Source organism: Heloderma suspectum, chromosome 1 (genome assembly GCF_057233095.1).
Source record: "Heloderma suspectum isolate Gila_16-S chromosome 1, 16-S_ref, whole genome shotgun sequence".
NCBI classification, from domain to species: Eukaryota; Metazoa; Chordata; class Lepidosauria; order Squamata; family Helodermatidae; genus Heloderma; species Heloderma suspectum.
This window is the reverse complement of record NC_139458.1, coordinates 188,567,846-188,587,958: the sequence shown is the minus strand read 5'-3', so window position 1 is coordinate 188,587,958 and position 20,113 is coordinate 188,567,846. Positions and strand designations below refer to the sequence as shown.

General features: G+C 42.6%; 1 long non-coding RNA gene across 1 annotated transcript in view; it reads right to left on the bottom strand.

The window, feature by feature from the left end:
* Positions 1–13,145: 13,145 nt before the first annotated feature.
* LOC146358529 (uncharacterized) overlaps positions 13,146–20,113 on the bottom strand; it is an 18,099-nt gene continuing 11,131 nt past the window's right edge. The window contains exons 2-3 of the long non-coding RNA XR_014784733.1: positions 17,139–18,443; positions 13,146–13,532 (exon numbers count right to left, since the gene is read on the bottom strand). This is a non-coding gene — a long non-coding RNA (uncharacterized LOC146358529). The remainder of the gene's footprint in view (positions 13,533–17,138; positions 18,444–20,113) is intronic.

The following is a 20,113-nucleotide window of genomic DNA, read 5'->3' as shown; positions in this document are numbered from 1 at the left end:
AAGAGCCTTCTCTGTATTGTGTCCCTGTTGGGGAATGTGCTTCCCAGGGAGCTCCACCTGATGCTTTCATGATATACATATAGAGTCCCGGCTAAGACCTTCCACTTCCAGCAGGCATTTACTCTTTCCTCTGTTTAATTTATTATCAGTTTTATTGCTGGCTTGTCAATATTTTAATATTTTCATCAGCAGCATTTTTGTTTTGTCGGTATCTTATTGTTGTTTTGGGGTTTTATGATTTTAAACTACCCCGAGCGCATTTGTCAGTTGGGCGGTATAGAAATTTAATATAAATACAATTGTTTTAAGTAGCAGAATTCAGCATACATGAGCATGAAGTCCAATTGCCAAAGCCACATTCCCAAATGGAGAAAACCAGGAGCTCCCATTAAAAGTGAGTCTTTGCACAAGTGCTAGATAGAGGAATCAGGAGGTAGATTGGAACGGTATTGTCATGTGCTTACTGTTTACCAGCATCTCAGTAATGCTTTTCTATCTCTTTAACTCCAGTCTGAGCTGAGCAAAATCAAAATGGTTGTTTTTTAAGGATATGCCTTCCCAAATTCTTATTTTTGATGTCCTTTACTGAACAGTCTAAAATTCAGCCACAACTCTTTACAACGTTCAGGCATGTTCTGAATGCTTCAGAAATGTCACCATCAGAAGTGATTTAATAAACACACAACTGTATATTATATGCAGCCTTTTCTAACCTAGCACCCTCCAGATGTGTTGGACTACAACATATCTGGAGCTGGGAGTTGTACTCCACACACACATCTGGAGGGCACCAGGTTGGGGAAGGCTGTTCTAACGAACCGGCCGCAATGACCTTGATTCTGGTGACTGCTCGCTCACAAAAATGGCAGCATATGTTCAGCATTTCAGTACTTACTAGACAATCATACCGCTGAAACACTTTTGGGTTCTGTAATTTAACACATCTTACAATGATAGCAGGTTCCTGTAATGCCCCAGGTAATCTTACATGGTCTTACAAAGTACTTCACAGATTGCTATATGCTGTAGGTGCTTGGTTCTCTAGGTGATATTGGTCATTGTCACAGCAAGAGTTACTCATGCTACCCTCATCGCTTGTCAGGAGGATTGATACTCAGTAAGGCTCCCACGGTTCTTTCTTAAAAAATGGATTCTTTTGGCTTCTGTAAGCACCATCTGTGAGAGTCGTTTTCTGTGCAGCAGTTACTCACACAGCTGAGGCGATCCCTCTAATGCACCAAGAGAAACAATGTCTACCTCCTTTTAAAAAGAGAGAGCGAAATAACAACTTGGCTTTGATTCTTCCGATAATTTGTACAATTTTAAGTCCAACAGGAAGTCTTCATGTGGTTTTCTGCAAAGGCCCTTTTAAGATTGGAACCTTTAAGACTCAAATCCTAGGCATGCTTATTTGGAAGGAAGACCCATTGAATTCAGTGGGGTGTATTCTGAATAAATACTATAGGGTTGTGCTGTAAATCTTTAGATTCTATGGAAATCTGCATGTACTCAAGAGACATGTTTCTCAGTAGTCTGGCCTATTTTCAAAATTTAGAAGACACTGAATTTTTACTGTTTATATTATTGATGCTATATGTGTTTATAGAACATGTACATTTAGAAAAAAAGGGAAATGGCCAGAGATAAACACAGAGTTACAATGCAATCCTATACATGTATACTCAAAAATAAGTCCCATTGATGTTAGTGGGGCTCAGTTCGAGGTAAATGGGTATAAGATTTCAGTCTATTGACTATTTAAGTATGATGGATTCTGGCCAGAATGTCTTCATAGGCCAGATCTTATAAGAGCTTCTCATTTACAAAATGCCCTTTCCACCAAAGGGCTATCCTTTTCATTTCTATTATGCAGTAATGCAGGGCTGCGTTTCTTAAAATACACTTTGAGTCTCAACATCTGTGCAATGATTCTAGTTGAATTGGTCCTTACAGTGCACAATAGTTGCTCTTTATGGTGACATGTTTGGGTTGGAATGTATTTTCAAGCTATAGAATTGAACAGATCCATTTAAATACCAAGGTATTAATGAGGCAACATTGGTGTGTGGGTTTTGCCAAGCAATGAAACACTAATTTCTATAGCATGACAGAGCTGTGTTCTGCTTTGTAAAGTGAGACCTGACATTAAGTGGAAGAATTAAATATATTTGGGAAAAAAGCACTGCGTACTCTTAATTAAACTTTGTCAGAGTTATTTAGTTGGCCTTTACCTATTTTATATCTCTCTTCTTCCTTAGCATTTTTCTTAATGGTATGATATAGGAACATGGTAGTTAAGCTGTTAAGATATGCTGTTTATCAATTTTATTCAATGACCTTTTAAACGTTAAGTATATAGATTGAAAATCCTTAAGGAACATAATACATGACACTTTGTACTGGAAAACAAAATACTTTAATCAGCCTCTCACATATTAGGAGTAGCACCGATCTAACTGCTGTGATCTCACAGCATGTTTTATAAACATTTTAACTGCTATGGGGGAAAGAACTAGTTATAATTGTGACAAATAACACAGTAGCTGTGGGAGAAGTAAAATGTCCATTTGGGCTGGGGCAAAAACCTTGCCCAAGACCTGAGAACAGTGTGAAATTTAGGAGGTGGAAATGGCCACACAAGAGAACCAGTGGCTAAGAGACAAGGCCAAAGAAGCATCAGTGGAGAAGGGAACTGAATTTCATGTGTTTATTTGATATAGTCAGCCAAGTATTTGGCTGAAGGTCTCTAGCCGATATATCACTGTTGTTACCCACCCTGAAATATTACAACAGAGAGCCTATAATAGTTTATCTGGCTAGTGAAGCAGGAGAATCACAACTTTAAATGAATTCTTCTTTTTGGCAGAACAAGGACTTGGTGGGGGATTTACCCATCAAGCTGTTGCTATTGTTCACAGGAATCTAATAATTACACCAAAGTGTATTAAAGCTGGATATCTAAATGGGGAGCATCATGTATCTGGATAGCGATGCTGCCAAATTCCGCTAATATTTGGCTCATTGGTCAAATTGGATCTGTTTGTAATGCTCACCTTTGGAGCACGCCTGGACTGATGCATTACGAATTTGCTATTAAGTTCGGAATTGCTTGCGCTTCAGAGCATGTGTAGTAAAGCAGTATACAGAGTCCCTCCCTGTAAATGTTCAGTTGTCCTGCCACCTAGACCCCTGCCAGCCCCCCAAATTGTACTCACAAGTCTGGAAGAGATAGTGAAGGAATGAAGAATGGCAATGTCATGTAGTCGTAAGCACAATTGCGCTGCAATGCATCAGCCATCACTATCCACAGGAGCAACTGTTACAAAGTTATTCTGTGGAACAGAAGGTGTTGGAGGTACTGGAGTATTTTCTGTTCCCTCTGTGGGCCGCAAGAAGTCGCTTTGCTCTTAAGGTGCCTCTGTAGAACAGCCATCTCCAACCTGCTTGCCTCCGGATGTTTTGTACTTCAACTCCCACCAGCCCTAGAGCATGACCAATGGTCGGGAATGCTGGGCGCTGAAGTCCAAAACACCTGGAGAGCACCAAGCTGTAGACCAGGAGTAGGCAACACATACCCTGCAGGCCACATGTGACCCCAGTCTGCTGCCCCCATCAACCCCCCCAAATTAGAAAAAAAATAAAATTTGGCAGTTTGGTGCCAAAATTTGGTGGCATGCCTCTACAGAGGGTTATTGAGGACAGATTTTGCTCATTTTCAAGCTAATATTTGTCTACAGTAAGCCCCGTAGTGGTTAATCACTGTGCTTTTCTTTTTCGGCAGCCAGAAGGGTGTGTGTACAGCACATAGGGGGCCCCCAGGAGAGAAAATTGGCGCCTGGACTGCCCAAAGTTGCCCATCCCTGCTATAGACTATCTGTAGATTAGCTTAGCCTCCCCTAGCATGGTGCCCTCCACACATTTTGGACTATGACTCCCATCAGACCCAGTCAGAATATCCTATGGTTCTGTATGATGGGAGCTGTAGTCCATAATATCTGGAGGACACTAAGTTGTGAAAGGCTGGATGAGTTCAATCATACACACATACAGCACCATTTCAGACAGCCTTCCCTAACCATTGACCATGCTTGCTGGGAATGATGGGAGTTGCAGTCCAACACATCTGGAGCACACCAGGTTAGGGAAGGCTGATTTGAGGTCTGCCTGCCATAGCTCAAGCAGGAACACCTTAAATCGGCCTTAAATCAAGGCTGAGGCTCTCACACTGCCGCCAGCGTAGCCTAAGTCTGTGTGGACTTAGGCCCTACTGACATGTCTCCTGGAGTATTGTGCTTGCTCACACACTGTTCTGGGAAGCTCATGTAGGTAGGGCTGGATACTCTGCCCTGGGATCCTTTGGGAATGAAGGGCAGTTTATAAATTCTAAAAACAAATCTACAAGAAGAAGGAGGAGGAGGAGGAGGATGTCTGTCCATCATGGCTATAGCGCCAAGACCATGAAAGCTAGATGTCTAAAACTTGGTATGCTTGGTATAAGGGGAGCCTAGGGGTGTGCACCTCAGGGTTATTTTGTTTTTAAAACACATGGAGGGAGCAATCCTATGGCCACTAGTCAGCAGCTAGATGGCCATAGCATATCTTGTTTTCCGGGAACCGACCTCGGAGCCCGCGGCCTGAGGTTAGTTCCCAGAGAACCGACCTTCCCCCTCTTCCACGCTGCCTCACAGGCAGCACAGGGAAGGCCCGTGCTCCACGCTCGCAAGAGGAGCGTGGAGCGGCCAAAATGGGGTGTTCTGGGGTGGATGGAAATGCTGATATAACACATCCAATGCGTCATCCGGCAGCCTCCTCCCCCACTCCGCCGTCCTGTGGCTAGACAGCCGAAAGTGGCTGTCTAGCCGAAAATGCAGGGCAGGAAGAGCACGGACGGAACAATCCCCTCTGTGCTTCTCCTACCCTGCATTGGATAGGCGGTCGCCTCCGAGTTCGGAGGCAGTCGCCTATCTGCATAGGATTGCACCCTAACTTTAATTAATTTAAATGTGTCCACGTGGTTGAAGCCTGCAGTAACATCTTCAGCCACAAGGAGCAGGCTCCCCAAGCAGCACATAGCTTTGCAAGCCATACAGTTCGAAGCCAGGAGCAATTAGCAGGCCGAGGGACAGAGTTATATGCTTGCCCTCTCCCCCTTGCCTCCTTTCAGGGGAATGGAGTGGACAAACCCCTCCCTCAAAGGGCCATAGGGATGCACCACGGCAGCGGCCAAGAGTAGGGGTGCCAGCAGGCGTGGTTTCACTCAGATGGGGCGGGCACCACGTGTCCTGACAGCTGTGTAAGTTTGCTTGAAAGCTTTGCTGTATCAAACTACTGTCTATTCCAACTGTGCAAAGCCAGCTCTGTTTGCAAGCAAGCAAGCAAGCAAGCAAATAAATAAATAAATGGTTATGTACCATACTGGCGATGCCTGGGGCACATCAGTAAGGTCATGCGTAATCAAGCAATTTAATTATGAAGCCCAGTTTCTCTTCTTGTTCAAAAACCCTGCCTGAAGAGTGGGAAGAGTGTTGGAACAGTTATCTGACAAGTCCAAATGAATGATTTAATTAAGAACAGAGAGCAAGAAAAATATATTCATCAATATTTCTATAAATACAAATGTACATAACATTATGTCATTGCCCACTGAATTCCTCATATTGAATTATGAAACCCAATACAATATCACACAAGAGCCAATCATATGTGAATGGCATGATATCCTATTATTTCGACAGCAAAGAGAATTTTCATAACTCATTCATACTCAATTGAATTAATGCTAAGGCTTAGTACTGGCAGTTAATTAGCCTCTATAAAGATTTGGTTTTTGTGTTCACCCATAGTAAAGGGAACAATTGTTACTGTGCATGTTGAAAGAGCAGTACCCGAGGGAGAACCGAGAAAACATGCTTGCCTGGAATTTTAACAAGTGAAGCTTCACTCTAACTTTAGTTCTCCATACTGAGCTTTGGAAGATTAATATGTTTTCTTGATAAACAGTGGACAGTGAATCTTCTCAGTTTATGTGTGAATGTGAACCTCTTAGATTTGTATCTGAATCCAATGACACCCACAGGCTAGATAGTGCTGTTCATGTTTGATGTGCTCTGATTGGGCTGCTCTACTAAAACTTCATTGGCCAAGTCAGTAGCAAAATGAAGAAAAAGTGCTGAGGCTCCATAGAGATTTTGATTATTTATTGTGGCATGAATGCCACCACATGGAAGAAACAGATCCAGGTGAGAGTTCTCTCAATAATATGTATGACTTCCATAATGGAGCAACAGCCCTTATACTTGCCATGGGTGAAGGCAGGGTTTCCCAACCTTTTTGAAATGGTGGACACATTTGGAATGTTGAGCGTGTCATGGGTGCGCTCACAAAATGGTTGCCACATATGTGGGGCTTGCCCAGCCACAAAACGGTCACCATAGTGGGTGTGGCAGCTACAAAACATGTATTCCCAAAAAGGCAAACTGGTGAGGCTAATAGAAAATAACTTGCCCAAGGGCCTGGCAGAGGTGGGGCCTGGACTTCAAAACACAAAAGCACTCCTTTGAACCTGAAGTTTTCTGCTCCGTTTCACAGAAGGCAAACTGATGCTACTCAGAGACAAGTAACTTGGCCAAGAAACTGAGAGTACAAGGCAGAGGTGGGGTCTGACCCCAAAGGCTCAAACATGTATAGGACACAGCCCCATTGGAGGAAATGGGTGCAATGCAGAGAAACTGTATTTATTTATAATGACATGACAGAAAAGGAAAAGGGGATGCTCTTATATCCCATTGAAATGAACAGGCTGTACTTAGCGGAGCTGCAAGTTCTGCATTTCTCCCTCTGCTTTTTATTTTTAACCCCAAGCAATGGGTCAGACTGTGTTTGGGAGGCAGAAAGGTGGGAAGGGAAGGGATGCTTAACCCTTTCCTCACCCCGCTTTACAGCACAGAACCACTCTCCCCAAGCTGCTTTTTCAGCTACACAGGGAAAAAATACTGGGCTCTAGCAGTTTCCCTATGCCTCTGCATGTGCTCACATACCCCTGAATGAAAAAACAGCTTCCGGAGGGCAATTTTGAGCTTTGAAAGATCTGGAGAGAAAATAGTCAAGTATTCTGTCAGTGCCTATCCTTCTGCTCAAACACAGTCTGCCCAAGGTGCTTTAGTTTTTGTTTTGAAATCCAGCCATGGAGTAAAGCAGGAGTGGGGAACATGTGGCTTTCCAGAAGTTGTTGTACCCCAACTCCTATCAACCCCAGATAGCCAATGATGATGGGGGTTGTAGTCCAACATATGGAGGGCCACACCCCTGAATAATCATGTGACTCCACCTCAGATGTAGTTTGGGACTTTGATCCAATGCACTTAATTAGGGGTAAACCCCATTGAGTGGGGATTTACTTCTGAATAAACCATACATAGTATTTCAGTGTACAGCTAAAATCCTATCCACACTTAACAAGAGTCACACTGAACTCAGTGGGACTTGCTTCCGGGCAAGTATACGTACGATTGTGCTGTTACAGCCCATTCCTGCCTGCTTTACTTCCTGAACTTAGGACTGAAAACCAAATTTAAATGGCATAATACACATGCAGTTGTCAGGTGTACATGGCATACATGTATGATTGAAACTCCTTTGACTGATGGAGGAGAATGCAAATATTTGTAATAAATGTCTTAAAACTTGCTTAAATGGCTGCTTTTCCACAGTAAATGTGGGTGTGGTGATCAGGAAGGGAATTGGCCACCAGTTCTGTGTTTATTGGAATGAAATGTGTCCACACCATCACAGGTGTGTGTCTTTTACCATTTAAAGTCAAACATGATAGTGCCTTAAGCACATCTAACTTCCTCTGGAAACTGTCAATTTTTTAACAGTGAACTCCAGTTCTGCAGCCTTTCACAGATTTCATTTTGCAGGATTATAGTTGTTGTTTTACAACCCCTTTCAAGTTTAAACACATTCACTGTGGCCACAAGCAAGTAATATAATGCAACCGGGGGCGGGGAGGCGTGGATAGGGAGAGAAGGCCGGAAGCCATCTCTTCCCCTTTCTCAAACTATCATCTCGGCAGTTTGGGGTCAATACCTCCTTTCCCAGCGCATAATAAAACAAGCTTTGATGTGCAGTCAAAACAAGGCAAGAGGTCAGTTAAAACGTTATGTACATAGGAAGCTGCCTAACACCAGGTCAGATCATTTCTCCATCCAACTCAGTAATGTCTAATGTGATTGGCGGCAGTCCTCCAAGGTCTGAGGGAGATTTTTTCCTCTCACCTGCTCCCTAATCCTTAACAGCTGGAGATGACAGGAACTGAACCTGGGACTCTCTACATACCAAGCATGTGTGTTCTGCCACTAAGATATAACCCTTACCCAGGACTCCCATGTGTCTATCTTTGTATTAGTGTAATCTGGAGGCCACCAGAGCACAGCTAACTGTGGCCGGGGTATCTCAGTACAGTTTAAATAGATGGAAGGCATGGCATGCGACAGAGGCCTCTTGAGCATCCAGGGGCAACGGTAGACCTAGCAGTAACCCTAGACATGAACACGGCGTATCAGGAGGACTGCGACCCTGTCCAGGTTCAAGGCATATTAGCATTGCGGTTACTTTCTGCATAGCTCGTAGTGACATTCAGAGCAGAAATGTACTTCCAAGTATATATGTATGTATGTATTCAACTTAAGAGTCACCCTACAGCCAAAGTTCTCAGGGTGACAGCCACAAAATGAATTTTAAAAAATGAACCACAGTACAAAAAAGCAGCAATAAATCTCTGTTTACAAAGCAGTAAGTATTAAAGGCAACCAGTACCCCACCCCAATCTAAAAAATAGCCGACTGGGAGGAGAACAGTTAAAAATGTGGTTTTAATGTTTTATATATTTTGTATTGTTTTGTGTGCTCTTTGGTTTTAATTTTTGTGAACTGCCCAGAGAGCTTCAGCTATTGGGCAGTATAGAAATAAATACACACATACATACATACTTTAAAACACAAGTGATAAACATATACCACGTTAAAAGGCCTGAGAGAAGGTCTTGGTCTGGTGGTGAAGTCAACAAAATGCCTGCTTCCAGCCAGTATCTTGCCGCTGTTTTGTAGCAAAGTTCCAGACTGTCTTTCAAAGGCAGCCCCATGTACAGTGCATTGCAGTAATCTAAATAGGATGTTACCAGAGCTTGGATCACTTTAACCAGACTACTGCCATCCAGGTAGGGCCCTAGTTGCCATACCAGCCTAAGCTGGTAAAAGAAGCTCTGTACCACAGAAGACACTTGTGCCTCTAGTGACAGAGATGGATCCATAAGCACCTCCAAACTACAAACATGTTTCTTTAGGCATGCAACCCTTTCCAGAACAGGCTGAACACCACTACCCCGGAAATATGAGCCACCCACCAACAGTTACTCTGTCTCATCTGGAGTGAATTTCAATTTATTGGCTTTCATCTAGTCCATTACTGTGACCAGACACTGGTAAGTACTTCCAGCGCTTCACCTGGCTCCAATGAGAAAGAGAAATAGAGCTGTGTCATGAGCAACCTGATGACACTTCACTCCAGATTACCTCACTCAGTGGTTAAAGTAAACATGTATTTAGGACTGAGGAGTTTGTCTTCCTTCCTCCTTTAGTTGCAATCATCTATCATAAGTGGCACTTGAAGTCATTCAAAGTTAAAAATCATTAAAGTTAAGGCTTCCGAGTATCCGATGCCCTGCCAGGTTGCTACTGGTATTTCTTTCCCCAAGGAGATGGGGGTGGGAGATTGGAACTCAAAGAGTACCCATCCCAAGGTTGTACCAGTGTCTACGGCCTCGGGAGGGAGGACTCTGAACAATCCTATGTTCCTTGGGATGCTCTCCCAGGGACCATAGGATTGCTCTCCCCAATAATAATCAATACAATAAAACATCCTGAAGCAATCAGAACGCAAAAACATTGCCATGCAGTCACTTTTACTTGGGAAGGCCAGGGTTAAGTTTATATGCATATAAATTTATTTGTATATACAAACATAGCTCAGCACATCCCAAATGGCACTTCCCATGTACAGATCTAAAACTTCTTAATCTAATATTTTATGTTATGTAGATCATAGTTTTTATCTAGGCTTATGACACACCCTGCAGTCGCCTCCGTCTGATTTATGGGTTACACTTTTAAATAGGGTTGCAACAAATCCATAGTAGTGGCTTTGTTTTGGGAGACAAAAATATGTCCTTAAAAGAACCCTTAACTGAGAGAATGTTCACCTTGTTTTGAACTTGTTCACTGCCATTATTTCCTTTATCTGCTGTTACTTTATGACCATCCACACTAACCTCTGCTTAGGGCTTCTTTCTTCTTTCTAGTGATCCTAGCCACCCAAGGATCACAAAATTAATATGATGGCATCACAACACTACGTAGCCAACCAGAGTTGGCTAAACGCTTAAATCACTGAGAACAAATTTAGAATAAGAGCAACTTCCTGATCACACGGCCGACTTACTTAATGTGATGGTACCACTGAGAGTGACTGAAGCTTATTCAGGTGAATGCTTGATAAATAGGCAAACACTGGAGCGCGCAATCCTATGGGGATAGGCGGCTGCCTCCAAACTCGGAGATGACTGCCTATCCAATGCAGGGCAGGAGAAGCATGGAGGGGATCATCCCCTCCACACTTCAGCTGCCCTGCATTTGTGGCTAGACAGCCGATTTCAGCTGTCTAGCTGCAGGAAGGCAGAGCAGGGGAAGCAGCTGCTGGTACAGTATTTCCGTCTTCCCCGCCCTGGAACGCCCCGTTTTTGCCACTCCGCGCTCCTCTTCCAGTTCCAAGCTGCCCGCAAAGCAGCGCGGGAGTGGGGGAAAGTCGGTTCTCTGGGAACCGACATATCCTATGGCCGTCTAGCCACTGACTAACGGCCATAGAATTGCTCCCGAAATCTCTTTTGCATCAAGACCTGAAAAACTGCAGAAACGGTCTTTTTCAATGTTGATAAAAACTTTGTGAAAATTTCCCTTTCAGCTCAGCCCATCTTCAGAAAGGGAAGAGGGCTGTATTGAATCCTATGCTATCACCTTGCAGGAACTGTAGCTCAAGGGTAGAGCACATGCTTTGCAGAAGGTCTTGGGTTCAATCCCCAGCATCTCCAGGTAGGGGTAGGAAAGAACCCGGCCCGAATCCCTAGTTAGCCACTGCTGCCAGTGTCAACAATACTGGGCTCTTACCCATCTATAAAACTGCCACTGTCCTGTACTTGAATTAAATTTTTTATGGCAATTATAGAACTGTATTGCATTATCTGTTAAGGGTGCAATCCTAACTAGATAGGCAGCCGCCTCCAAACTCAGAGGCGACCGCCTATCCAAAGCAAGGCAGGAAAGGCACAGGGGGGATTGTTCCCTCCACACCTCTCCTGCCTTGCTATTTTTCGCTAGAGAGCCATGTTCAGCTGTCTAGTGGTCAGAGGGCCGACCGGGAGAGAAGCTGCCATACGACACATTGGATGTGTCGTACATGCAGCTCTCCCCCCACCACCCGTTTTCAGTCGCTCTGTGCTCCTCTTCTGAGCACGGAGGATGGGGCTTCTCTGTGCTGCCTCTGAGGCAGCGCAGACAAGGGAGGCAGTTGGTTTTCCCAGAACCGACCTCAGAACACAGGCTCCGAGGTTGGTTCCTGGAAAAGAGCATATCCTATGGTCTTCTAGACAGTGTCTAGTGGGCCATAGGATTGCTCCCTAATTCATGCGTTGATGACTTTTCATACCTTGTAGATTTTTTGTAACACTGTTTTAAGAAAACAAAAATCCATCATCTGGAATGTTAGTTTTCCACCACAACAATTTCACTATTTCAGGTAATAATATAAATCCTTGAAACATTTCTCCTCTTAAGGTGAACATAGTTGCAGCAGATAAATGTAACTAACACTTTGAAGTTACCCATTATGGTATTTCTAAAAACCAGTAGCAAAATAGATGATGTATTATAAACCACCAGAAAATAGCCTACACAGATGGTAATAATCTTACCAAAGGAGATCAAAAGTTTAAGTTATCAAGAGTCTAAAATTAATAAAATATTTCCCATGCCTCTTCCTTTATGGGTTGATCCTACTGGCTACTGCAAAAAGCAAGAATACTGAGTTTGTCACGCTCACAGTGACTACTGGATGTCATAGTAGCTGCTGTAGTAAAAACTACTATTATGGCAGCTAATAACTATCTCTATCATCAGGCGACCTGATCCTGAATAAAGACTTTAACTATGTGTTTAAGTATTTAAACACAGTTGACATAGGACCATAGCTACTCGCAAGGCAAAAGTACAGTAATTAGGCAGGGAAATGGGCTTGTCTGTCCCACAGAATGCTGGTTCAAATTGTTGATTCAATTGCCCTATATGTTGCTAACTTTATTTGGCATCTCCGTGAACTATAGTACATGGATTACCATTTAGTCAAAAATATGAATCCTAGCACTAATTTTAATGTCTCCAAAAGAAATTAATAGTGCTAAATACGTAAAGGTATCCCCGTAGTAACCTATGGCTGTGAGAGCTGGACCATAAGGAAGGCTGAAGGCTGAGCGAAGGAAGATAGATGTTTTTGAACTGTGGTGTTGGAGGAAAATTCTGAGAGTGCCTTGGACTGCAAGATCAAACCAGTCCATACTCCAGGAAATAAAGCCAGACTGCTCACTTGAGGGAATGATATTAAAGGCAAAGCTGAAGTACTTTGGCCACATAATGAGAAGACAGGACAACCTGGAGAAGATGCTGATGCTAGGGAAAGTGGATGGCAAAAGGAAGAGGGGCCGACCAAGGGCAAGATGGATGGATGATATTCTGGAGGTGACGGACTCGACCTTGGGGGAGCTGGGGGTGGCGATGGCCGACAGGAGGCTCTGGCGTGGGCTGGTCCATGAAGTCACGAAGAGTTGGAAGCGACTGAACGAATAAACAACAACAATCATAATATTTGTTCCATTAAAATGGGGAAAATGGAGATGCACCTGTCTAATTAAAAGGCTAATAATTAGATCATATACAATCATTTACTGTAGTTGTAACTCTCCAATCAGAGAGCAGAATTAAGATTAATCTACTTCTCTGATTTACTGCAGCTTAATAAGAAAAAAAATGACAAACATAATGTGCTGAAGAGAGTGGATATTTATTTGCTTGTAAAACTGCAAAATGTAGCTGGTCAGGAAGACTGTAATTTAATTTCACTGCTGAGGCTTGGTGATTCCTGTTACAGAGCTGATCATTACTGTCATTATCCCCACAACAAAAGATTAAAAAGTAAATTTTTTAAAAAGCCATGCAAACATCTTGTGCGTCAATAGCACACAAAAATACTGTGAAGGATGCCACATAAAACTCATCCTGCCTTTGTTGTCCTTTCAAAATGCCCGTTGGTTCACCTTTTGGGAAAAGAAGTGGCAAATAATTGTGCTGCTTGGCTTTTACATTCTTATGCTCTTGGGCCCCAATCCAGTTTTAGTCAGGCACAGACAAAGTGTTAATACGCGACTCTACCTGTGGGAGAATGGAGATGAAGAACCACATGAGAATTTATTTATTTTTACATTTTCTAATCCGCCCTTCTAATCCAATTCCAGGGTGGTATACGATAACAAAACGCATGTCCCATTCAAGGCACTGCAATGTGGCCTGCCTGTGGAGCTCATGCAACTTACCAGGGGGAGATGACCAAGTTCACAATTTACACTGGAAGCAAGACAAGATGAGGCACAATTGCTCAAGTTTTCCTCTATCAAATATTCTTTGGACATTACATGGATTTCTTATGCTCCTCCAAACCCCTTAAAGCCAAAATCAGCCTGGGCGGACTTGTAAGGGCAAATAGAGAGAAACAATCCTGCCTTCCTTTTTTGGCTCAGAATAACCACCCCCCGTTTCTTTTTTATGCATGAGAGGAAAATACAGGTAAGGGAATCCATATTCCCTCCCCCCTACACCCCCACCCTTGAGGATGGCGATTTTGAACTGGAAAATGACCCTTTCTCCACTCCAACCTGTTGCCTGCTCAGTCTGAGTTTGGTTTTTTAAAAGAACAGACAGGACCCCCACCCCACAGAACTCTGTCTAATATGCAGTCTTAATCTGTGTTTAGGGGAGCCCTGGCTTTCCTCAATGAGATCCGTTACAGTGGCCAAGCTTCCCTGGAAAATATCTTGCCCAGTGCTGGGGGTTGCTTGGACAATTCATGTGAAGCAACAGTAGGCCCAACCAGCCTGAGTAGCGCCCTGTACAAATTGAGCGTGTGCCCCAGAAGATGCTTACAAATCCTCTGTGATATGTAGGGATTCCACAGTAAATCTGTATGGCTTCCATGGTAGACAAATTGATGTGGAAGGTGTCTCCGAAGGTAAGAAGTTTGAAGACCACTGTTTTATGCTATCTAAAATTATTTCTAGGCTGCCTTTAAGGGTGGAACCCTATCAAAGCGGCATACAAGATTAAAACCACACAAAGTGGATACAGTTAAAAAAAACATAAAAACATGTTCCAGTAAAATCCATAAAAAGAGAGATTGCCAATTAAATTAATTAAAAACTAAACTTACTATAGCTAGCTTTTCCTAGTTAGGACTGTTATGTGTAACACGTGATAATGAAGGGCCAAACTAAAGGTAATGTTAATCCTGTAACCGGTCCTTGTGCACATTTTTTTCTTTACCAATTAGCAGCCTGTGGGCAGAGGTCTACGATCTGGATCAGGATCACAGTGCATGGGAAGGAGGGGTTTAAATCTCTGGCCCCACTTCAGTCTCAATCCAAATTGCCCTCCATGGCAGATATTTGCATCGAGAGGGAAGCTCCCACTGGCGCCAATGGCAGCTTCCTTATCAGTGCAAACAGCAGCAGTGGAGTTTTATCTGAACTATGCAACATCACAGTATTTGGAAAATTAACTGTTGTTTTATGCAATCAGTTAATTCTTAGCAAACCAAATAAAGTTGACAATGCAACATGAAAACAAGCTCACGTTTCAAAGGGAAACGACCATCACTTCATTTGAATCGGTGCAAAAGCAATAAAAACCAAAAAATGTAAACAGAAAATAACAGCAGACTTAGCTCTGTTACAGCCTGTTAGTTTGCTAAGTTTGTTAGAACGTTACAGAACTGTCCAGTTTAGGAGTAAAGCTTGCTTCAGGTAGCAATCCTAGAATCACGTATGTACCAGTAATCTTATTGAAGCCTGCGAGAGTTTCAAGAACAAGGGATTTTAGAATTTCCTGCCCTTGTATTTTTTTTAAAAATCCACATTGAGACATTCCTTTAATTAAAAATGTATTTCTTTTGGTTTTAGATCTGATGTTTAGGAAAAATGCAGTGGTTTACATGCGGAATAGACAGCCATTTTGCTGTTAAATGTTTTAGGATGTAGGCAATAATATGAAGTACAATTTTTTCCACTTTTAGAAATGTATTGTTTCATAATGGTAATTAGTAACACAACAAATGAACACAATAGAAGTCAAATTGGGCAAATTGGAGGGGATATAACACGAGTCAAATATGTTTAAGTTTTCCTTTTTCAAGCTAGATGTGACATTGTGTGAATGCAATTAACTCATCTGGATTACTTCAATGTGTTGTATGTGGCACTGCTTTTGAAAACAGTCCGGAAACTTCAGCTGGTCCAAAATGGGGCAGCGAGATTGTTAACAGGGACTGGTTGATATGAACATATTATGTCAGTACTTTCTGATCTGCGCTGTTTGCAGGTCTATTTCCAGGCCGAATTCAATGTGCTCGTATTATCTTTCAAAGTACTAAATGGTTTAGGGCCAGGTTACCTGAAGGATCATCTCCTCCAATAAATACCTGCCTGGACCCTAAGATTGCCGTAAGAAGCACTTCTCCATGTCTCCCTGCCAAATGAAGTGAGGTGGCTGACTGTTCAGAGGGCCTTTTCAGTGATGGCACCCCAGTTGTGGAATGCCTTGAGAGACTCATCTGGCACCTACGAATTGTGGTCTTTTCAGCACCGGCTGAAGACCTTAATTCTCCTAGGCATTTTAGTCCTTCAGTTTTTGTTGCTTTTAAATGTTACTGTATTTTAGATCTTTACGCTCCTGCTGGTTTTTACTTTTGTTTTACACTGTGGTTTTACATTTTTAAGTTTTATATTTTATTGCATTGTTTTATTTTATGGTTTTAATTGTTGTGAACTTCCCAAAGAATGCTGGCTATTGGACAGTATAGAAATATTGTTAATGATAATAATTCTTAAACATGTAAATAGATGCACGGGATGGACAGAACACTGTAACTACAGGGGGTCGGGGGGAGTTTAATCCTTTCCCCTTCCTCACCATGTTTCCAATGAAAATTGCCCCACTGAAGCTGCTGTTTGCATTGGTGGGAAATGTTTATGGATGTCACTGAAGGATTTCCACCCAATGAAAATAGAAGCTTCAGTGGGGTGATTTTCAGGGGTGGGGGAAGAAAGGTTAAACTCTCCCTCCCACAGCAGGGGGGGGGAGGATTAAACTCTCCCTCCCCACTTCCTGCATTCCGTCTGCTGCTTTATTTAAGCATGCACGCTAATTGCATTCATGCAATTAAAACCAAGTGTAGGTTGGCTCAGAGATGCACAGAAATACCTTTTTGCAATAGGTTTCAAACTGCTTAGGTATGCCCTTAATCACATCCCCTTCATCTGTTCCACTTATTTTATCCCTAATACAATGATCTGAGTATTTAACATTGTCAAGTATCTCACTGCCCCTTTCTTTCTGTTGGTAAGGTACTGATAGCAGCCAGCCTGTTGTTTTAGGCCTTGGGCTGGATTCTTTTCTGCCAGAAAGCGCATTCAGCTCAGAATATTCCCACCAGTGAAAAGGTGTGGGGGAGGCATTTTTTTCCAATTTCCTTCTCCCACTGTTCTGGATGGTTCCCTGGAGCACTTTTAGGGGACATCTAGGGGACTGCAGGGGGAGCAGGGAAGCAACGAAGACTGAGACCTTCTCAATTCTGTCAGCAGGATTACCCCACCAGATTGGAAGCTTCCTGGGACCGAAAGAAGCACTTCTGTCCATGGGTGGCAGAGTCTGCATCCAACCCTATGTTTCTTTCAATATTTTGCACTTGTCATATATTGCATGACCTACCATAACATCTGTTTCTTTCCATGATGAAGAGAATAATATAGTAATTGGCAGATAACCTTTGCACATACAGCAGTTTTTCTTTCACTGAAGGTAGGAGCACCCTGTTCCTCATTACATTCACCATAATCAGTGCCCTGTTCTGATGGATCTTGCTCTGAGTTTTCTTCATCTTCCGGAGAAATACAATTTGACATCAGTAGTCCCTTATTAATGAGAAAAATGCTGATAAAAATGTTAACATTTCATCTTAGTAGCCATCCAAGATGTTTTCAGTTCTTCAGAATCACAGAACCTGTCTGAAAATCCAAACTTGCACTTCCCGTAAAGCTTCTCTGATGTCCTTTGCAGCTGATCTGATGTTATGTATTTTTCATGTGTGTCAGACTATTTCATCAATCCCTAGATTTGCTGAAAATACCATCAAGGACTTATTTTTACTGTTAGCATAGGTCTCCTCCATAATGTTTTGTAGTCTAAATTTAACTTCGTTGTTTCTAGTTATGTCTTCTCCAGTCAATTTATGAGATCACAGATTTATGACAGTGTGAAACCATATCCTTTATGTTTAGGGCCAATAATTTCAGTACCTCTTTCAAAGGTAACACCTTTTGTTGAAATTTTTTGGTCTTTAGGATTTTGCATATACCGTATTCGTACAACCTTAAATATCCCTCCGAACATGTTTTGTGGCACAGTATGTCTGCACCAATTACCCAAGCATCTTGATTCCAGATCTGCTACATGACTGTGTCATTTTGAAAATACATAGCTGTGGCCAAAAAATTCTTTGCTCTTCCTGATTCCCTTATTGCAAAACTTCTCTCGCACACCATTACTACTTCGTTGGCCACAGACTATACATCTTACATGTGTTGATGGCATAACTAAAGACAGAGGCACTCGTGGTGGACCTGTGGACCTTGTTTTATGTGGTGTTCCGGCAGTGGCAGCTTTGCCGCTGACCAAAGCTTCATGCTTGCTTAATTCTTTATCTCGTTGTTCAACTATTTTATCAAGATTTTTTTTTCCAAGTGTATGCTTTGTAGCATTTGTTAGCCACATGATACACAAACTTGTCCTCATCTGCCACAGTCTTTTCACAACAACATCATATCTAATATCAGCTGCTTCCCGTATTTGTTTTCTACCATTTATAGTTGCGGTAACTGTTGCCTTAGTGTCTGAAGTCTGGCAAATAATGCACTTTTTCAGATCAAATGAAGTTTGCACCTCTTCCTGGTAAATAGATGCAAGTTTAGTTCCAAGCCGTTGCTCACCACCAATTTTTCTTCAATGTTCCTCTACCTGAAACAGAGAAATATATATAATAATGTACATTTAATATAAGGTAATCAGAATTTCATATATGTTACTGTTTACAAGAGTTTTTATTTAATAACATGAAACCTGTTTACTGCAAAATCTAACATCCACATAAATGTAAGAACCTTGTAATGGAATTCCTTGACCCCTCAAAACATATATTTAGACACCAGAATGATGTCTGTTAAGTGGTCGAGGAGCTGAAATAGGTGCAGTTAAAATTTGGTGGCAGCCATCTTGAAAGATGGTGTCTAGAAAATCTGTTCCAGGCTACGGTGATGACTACCCAAGTTTTTCTGGTTCTCTTATATGTATACCAGGTGGTTTTGTTGGTTACATAAATCAGAATGGATTTTTTTTATGGGGCTTCATTACAGGGACTGGATTATTAGGGAATCTGTCAAGTTTACCATTTTTATTTGGCTTTCTTATAAGATATCCCAAGCACTTAAAATACCCCCAATCCCCAAATCAATTTTTGCAGGATTTTTCAAGGTGTCTTTAGGGGCGCAATCCTAACCAGATAGGCGGCTGCCTCTGAACTCGGAGGCGACCGCTTATCCAATGCAGGGCAGGAGAAGCACGGAGGGGATCGTTCCCTCCGCGCTCCTCCTGCCCTGCGTTTTCGGCTAGATAGCCAATTGCAGCTGTGTAGCCGCAGGAGGGCTGAGCGGGCAAGGAAGCTGCTGTACGACACATTGGATGTGTCACACAGGCATTTCCACCCTCCCCGGAATGCCCCGACATGCCCCCTTTCAGCCGCTCTGCACTCCTCTTGCGAGTGTGGAGGACAGGGCTGTTCCGCGCTGCCTCCGAGGCAGTGTGGAAATGAGGGGAAGTCAGTTCCCGGAAAACAAGATATCCTATGGCCATCTAGCTGCTGTCTAGTGGCCATAGAATTGCTCCCTCCACTGTTTTATTAATATTTAAGAACATAAGAAGACCCCTGCTGGATCAGGCCAAAGACCTATCTAGTCCAGCATTCTGTTCACAGGGGCCAATCAGCTGTCTGTGGAAAGTCTTTAAGTAGGACTTGAGTGCCATAGCACTCTCCCACTTGCATTCCCCAGCAACTGGTATACCAAGGCATACTGCTCTTGATAGTAGAGGTAATACATAGCCATCATGACCAGTAGCCATTGATAGCCTTATCCTTGGTCATTTGATCTACTATGTTAACAACACATTCCATTGGTGCCAGTGGGAGCTTGCCCCTGACCCCACAAAGACTAATTGCCATGTCAGGAGATTTTTGTTGATTTTTGCAGGGAGGGAAAGCTTAAATCTCCCAATGAAAATCCCTCGACTGGTATTACATTTTTAAAAAACCCATAGATGCTAACCATGCATTAAAGGCAACATCTTCTTTAGCCATAGGAAATAAAAGTTTAAATAGAAAACTCTTACCCTTTCCCACATCTTTATAACCCCACGACCCTTGATAATTTGTGCTGGTACCTGTCTCAACTTTTGGCTTTGCATACTTAAAAAAAAAAAAAGATATTGTAGAACTGGAAAAGTGCAGAAAAGGGCAACTGAAATGTTCAAGGGGCTGGAGCATCTCCCCTATGAAGGAAGGTTACAACAGCGGGGATTGTTTTGCTTGGAAAAAAGGAGGGTAAAGGGAGACATGACAGAGGTGTACAAAATTA